This window comes from Apium graveolens, chromosome 8 (genome assembly GCF_009905375.1).
Source record: "Apium graveolens cultivar Ventura chromosome 8, ASM990537v1, whole genome shotgun sequence".
NCBI lineage: Eukaryota > Viridiplantae > Streptophyta > Magnoliopsida > Apiales > Apiaceae > Apium > Apium graveolens.
Genome location: NC_133654.1, coordinates 35,727,931 through 35,734,230, shown reverse-complemented (window position 1 = coordinate 35,734,230; position 6,300 = coordinate 35,727,931). Strand labels below are relative to the sequence as shown.

At 39.3% G+C, this 6,300-nt stretch overlaps 1 non-coding gene across 1 annotated transcript; it reads left to right on the top strand.

The window, feature by feature from the left end:
• The first annotated feature begins 2,970 nt into the window (after positions 1-2,970).
• LOC141681283 (small nucleolar RNA R71) lies at positions 2,971-3,077 on the top strand. Its single transcript, XR_012558724.1, has one exon. It is a non-coding gene; the product is annotated as a small nucleolar RNA R71 (small nucleolar RNA).
• The last annotated feature ends 3,223 nt before the right edge of the window (positions 3,078-6,300 follow it).

The window sequence follows — 6,300 nt, the reverse complement described above, 5'->3', positions numbered from 1 at the left end:
TATCAAACTCTTTTTGAGAGTCTCGAATATCGTCAAGCATTCATCATCGAATTTGAAAGGCACATCCTTCTCGATCAAGTTGCACAACGACTTTGATATCTTCGAGAATTCCTTGATGAAACGCCGATAAAAACCCGCATGACCAAGAAAACTACGGATTCCTTTCACAGAAATAGGTGGTGGAAGATTTTCAATGACTCCCACCTTGGCTTTATCCACCTCGAGACCCTTGCTAGATACCTTATGCCCAAGAATAATGCCTTCACGCACCATAAAGTGACATTTTTCCCAATTTAGCACTAAATTAGTTTCCACACACCTTTTGAGCACCGCACGAAGATTGTTCAAACATTCATCATACGAATGTCCAAAGACGGAGAAGTTGTCCATGAATACTTCGACATTATTTCCAATTATATCAGAGAATATAGCCATCATACATCTCTGAAAAGTGGCAGGTGCCCACATAAGCCAAATGAAACTCTGCGAAAAGCAAACGTGCCAAATGGACAAGTGAAGGTAGTCTTTTCTTGATCCTATGGTGCAATACATATCTGATTATACCTCAAATAGCCATCCAGAAGACAATAATACTCATGACCGGCCAACCTGTCAAGCATCTAATCAATAAATGGAAGAGGGAAGTAATCCTTCCTCATGGCCTTGTTCAACTTTCTGTAGTCCATGTATACCCTCCATCCTGTGACTGTTCGAGTGGGGATGAGCTCGTTCTTCTCATTTGCTACCACAGTAATACCTCATTTCTTAGGTACACATTGCACGGGGCTCACCCAAGAACTGTCAGAAATAGGATATATGATTCCTGCATCCAGCCACTTCAGAATTTCTTTCTTCACCACTTCTTTCATGATAGGATTAAGTCTTCGCTGTTGCTCCACCGTTGGCTTACTACCTTCCTCCAGAAGAATTTTATGCATACAGTACGAAGGGTTGATCCCCTTTATGTCTGCTATAGTCCATCCGATAGCCGATTTGAATTCTCTCAAGATCCTCAAGAGCTTGTCCTCCTCACTACCTGAAAGGTCAGATGCAATAATAACAGGTAAAGTAGATGCATCACCTAAAAAACATACCTCAAGTGTTCAGGCAATGGTTTAAGCTCCAAAGTAGGTGCTTCCTCAATAGATGGTTTGAGCTTTCCTTCAGCATTTTTGAGGTCAGAAGTACTAAGAGATTCAAATGGCATGTCTAGCTTTCGCCTCCAAGGAGAAGCATTTAGATATTGTAGTTGCTCATTTCCATCCTCATCATCACTGTCAAACTCCCCCACTAAGGTTTTTTCTAATGCATCAGACATTAGCATATGATCAAGTTCTGAAGTTACCGCAGAATCAATCAAATCCACCTTTAAGCACTCCTCGTCTTCTATAGGGAATTTCATCGCTTTAAACACGTTGAATGTCATATCCTGATCCTGCACCCTCATCGTAAGTTCTCCTTTCTGCACATCTATCAAGGTACGGCCTGTAGCCAAGAAAGGTCTCCCCAATATTATGGGAATCTTCTCATCTTCTTCGAAATCCAGAATAACCAAGTCTGCAGGAAAGAAGAGCTTATCCACCTTTACTAGCACATCCTCCATTATGCCTCGTGGGTATGTAATAGAACGATCAGCCAATTGTAGAGACATGCAGGTGGCCTTTGGCTCAGGCAAATTCAACTTTTTGAAGATAGACAACGGCATCAGATTGATGTTTGCTCCCAAATCGCACAGGCATTTGTCAAAAGACAACTTGCCGATGGTGCAAGGAATGGTGAAGCTACCTGGATTTTTAAGCTTTTGAGGTAATTTTTATTGCAGCACAGCACTGCACTCTTCCGTTAGAGCAACGGTCTCAAGGTCATCCAGTTTCACCCAGTTTCACCTTCCTTAAAAGAATACTCTTCATAAATTTTGCATAACTAGGCATTTGCTCCAGAGCCTCAGCGAAAGGTATGTTGATGTGAACTTTATTGAACACCTCCAGAAACTTACCGAACTGCTTATCCAGCTTTTGTTGTTGCAGTCTCCTAGGGAAAGGTGGTGGAAGATAGAGTTGTTTCTCCCCTGTATTACCCTCAGGCAGAGTGTGTTCAACAATAGTCTTCCTTGGTTCCGCCGCTTTCTCCTTTTGCTTAGCTTCTTCATCACCAACTTCAGCTTCTCCGTCTTTTACTTTTTCAGCATCAGCAACTTTTCCAGACCTTAAGGTAATAGCCTTGACTTGCTCTTTAGCTTCCTTTCTTCCTGGCACTTCAGTATCACTGGGAAGTGTGCCAGGTTGACGATTGAGCACTGTATTGGCTATTTGACCGATTTGATTCTCTAAGGTCTTGATAGAAACAGCCTGACTTTTGCACAACAGCTTGAATTCCTCGAAATCAGCACTAGAAGGTGGAGCTGAACCTCCTTGTTGAGGATATGATTACCTTTGAGCATATTGTTGTGGTTGATGGAATCCAGAAGGATTAAACTGTTTACTTACGCCTTGCTGATATGGTTGCTGAATAGCATTTTGATTATTGCTCCAGCTGAAATTGGGATGATTTCTGTTGTTAGGATGATAAGTAGCTGGAATAGGCTGCTGCGGTCGCTGATAATTATTCACATACTGAACAGATTCATTAACAAGGGAACATTGATCCATAGCATGAGAACCTGCACAAAGCTCATAGACCATAGTTATTTGATTGACTCCATAGGTGGCTAGAGAATCGACCTTCAAAGACAGCGCTTGGAGCTGCGCTGCAATAGCTGTAGCTGCATCAACTTCCAGAATACCTACTACCTTCCCAGGTATCATCCTTTGAGTTGGGTTTTGATGCTCATTTGCAGCCATAGTCTCAATAAGATTATAAGCCTCTGTATAGCTTTTGGCCCACAAGGCGCCTTCAGCTGCTGCATCGAGCATGGGCCGAGATTGGGCCCCCAAACCATTATAGAAACCAGTGATCACCATCCAATCAGGCATACCATGATGTGGACACTTTCTCAACATCTCCTTGTAGCGCTCCCAAGCTTCGCACATAGATTCTGTAGACTGCTGTGCAAACTGAGTAAGAGCATTCCTCATAGCAGCAGTCTTCGCCATTGGATAGAACTTTACCAGAAACTTTTGCGCAAGATCTTACCAAGTAGTGATAGACCCAGCTGGTTCAGAATGTAACCAGTCCTTAGCTTTATCCCTCAGAGAGAATGGAAAAAGCCTCAGCTTGATAGCCTCATCAGTCACACCATTATATTTGAAAGTACTACAGATTTCGACAAAATTCTTGATGTGCATGTTGGGATCTTCAGCAGCAGCACCTCCAAAAGAAACAGAATTCTGCACCATCTAAATAGTGCCCGGCTTGATTTCAAAATTGTTAGCCTGAATAGCCGGATGAAGGATGCTTGACTGAATGTCATCAATTTTAGGCCGAGAAAAGTTCATAAGAGCTGGATCTGCCGGAACTATACGATCACCCATGATTACTGGTTCTTTCTGCTCACTCTCTGTATCCGAATCTTCAAAATCTATCTTCTCCAGAATACCAAGAACTTCGTATGTCTTCTCAGCCGTATCTACAGTCCTCTTGCGAGTACGAGAACGTGTTTGCTTAAATGCTCGCTAAGGTACCTGAAACACAACCGGAAACAATAAGTAACACGTCTGAATTAATGAGTCCTAATGACCGGTGATGGTAAGTACATAAACTAAACAATACGCCGAGTCCCCGGCAGCGGCGCTAAAAACTTGTTACGGCGGAAAACACGCGCTAATAATACACGCAAGTATACGCATTCGCAAGTAATATATAATACTTTCTAGATCGTTCCCACAGAGACTCAGACTACTTATGTTCAATTAACACTTACTCACCAATGTATAATTACTTCTCAATGTCAAGACAATAACACGTAGACTTGATTAACTAATTATTAACTATAATTAACTACAAGAATTAAATACTTAATTGACACTTGAATTAACAATATTAAACACACATGAGATCATAACTTCATTACTACTTCCTCCAATAATTATTGTTATTACCCTTAGCATGTAATGGTGATGATATTAATCGAACAACACGAAACTGATAAAAGCCAACTTTCATTGTACTAATACCATTCTACCAAGCATCCAAAATTAAGATAGAAGTTGAATAGGCATCAATTATGTTGAGACCCTATATGTCTACAGAATTTGACAACATAACGATTTAAGCACAAGTTATTCCTTATGATTACACAGGGCAAGTAAAACAGTTAGAGTTACCCACTAATCATGCATACACATACATGAACCTATGCTAGCATGGCAAGTTCTAAACCTCAAGATCCACTGTCGCTTCACAGAAGATTAACTCCCTATCTTATATGTTCGCGACGCACATAAGAAAAATAAGCACAACCAATACTAGATATCATACAACCATCACACACTAAGGTATTAAATAACTAACTAAAGAATTCCATAGCAAATCCGTTACGACCCCATGATCACGATTAGCCCATGATTGAACTCATCATCACCATGGGTTCATATGAAAACCTGATAAAAAAACACACGAGAATAACTAAATAAACTACTTATATTAAACCAGAGTACGTCACAAAAGTAAATAGGTTCAAAGCAAAGAAAACTAGCATCCACTCTTACAACGAAATAAAGAAGCACAAGAAACTATGCTTCCTCTTCGTTGCGATGTGCTAAAATGGTTTTCTTCCTTATCTCCTTGCTCCTGTATTAATACCACGATTCAACACACGTGAAACGTCTCTGAAAACTACTTATATAGAAGCCCCACAAAACCCAGCTATCTTAGAAGTTGGAAGCTCAACAGAATTAGGAGTCTAAAAATCAATATCTTTTTTTACGCCCCTGAGCGGTCGCTCAGCAATCCTGAGCGGGCGCTCAGCTTCCTGAGCGGTCGCTCAGCAGAGCTGAGCGGGTTCTCAGATCCGTTCTCGAAAATACTCTGTTTTGCTCCCGTTCTTTGCTGCATTCTGCTCCTCTCTTCCCACTCGCAATGCCAAACACATATTGAGGCTTATTCTTGATGAAATCTCTCCACAAATGCAAGTAATACCCTGAAATGCACAAATACTAGAAAAACGCATCAAATACACAAAATACTTGATTTCAAGATATCAATTCAAGCCATTATTAGACGTTCTAAGTGGTATAAAATGGCACTTATCACTTGGGTTCCAGAGATTACTTCAGGTTGGGTTAAAGCATACCCAATATCAGAATTAGCAAGGAAGTCCTGAATAAAGTGAAGTTCCGATGGAGCTTCAGCCTTGCTAAGTATAGACGAATAGTTGTTAGGAACAAACTTAGCTCCATTGAAGATCAAGTCTTTTGGTGCCATCTCTGAAGAAATTAAGTGAGAAAGATATTATTTGCAAGGTGTTTGATAAAATTCCTGAAAGAAAACGCTTCAGAGAATATTAGAGAGAGAATAAAAGAGATGAAGAATAGAAAAGTAAGTAAAAGATTAGAAAATATTTTAACCCCTATATATATACTCTCTCCACTCAAAAGTTATATTTTTGAAGCATGGGATACACATTACACCTGGCAACGTGTGAACAGTTAGTAAACAACAAAAGCAGGAGTTAATGGGCACGTAAAATAAGCAATAATTACCGTGCACATGCAGTTTTTCAGGACAAACACGTTTACCACTAACCCATAATTATTATGACTATTTTTATCTTACCCAAATATATTCTGATTTAAATATGATTGTTTCAGTTTTTATCACAAATAAGTCAAGTAAAGAATAATTCCACGTAAGCATCAAGGATTCCATCAGGATTTAATATCAGAACTTAACTTATATCAGATTTTAACAGTCATCAGAATATGGCTTCTGAACTTAAAAAGTGAATATCTTTTTCTATGATTCTTCATACAAATACTGACTTGTTTTCTTCAGAGTTTAATCATCAGAACTTCCATCAGAACTTGTCCTCAGAATTTATGCAAATGACACTTAATTGTTTGTCAAAAACAACTTAATCACAACAGTAATTTTCATCATTCATATGGAGTGAAAGTGTGTGCATTCAGCAGAATATCAGATAAAGATTAAAGTCTGATAAACTCAGTACATCTTATAAATAAAGCATAACTCAGAAAAGTGCTTAAAATCTGTCATCAATCAAGAAATCTACTATATAACAAATTTATGCAAGAGTCCACCTCAACTGTTTGTGCTCATTTTATGCATCTTTTCAAATTCCTTTTTATAGTGGCTTCTCAGTGTAAGTGAGTCATGACTGCTTATCAGAATTTATGTTATTGT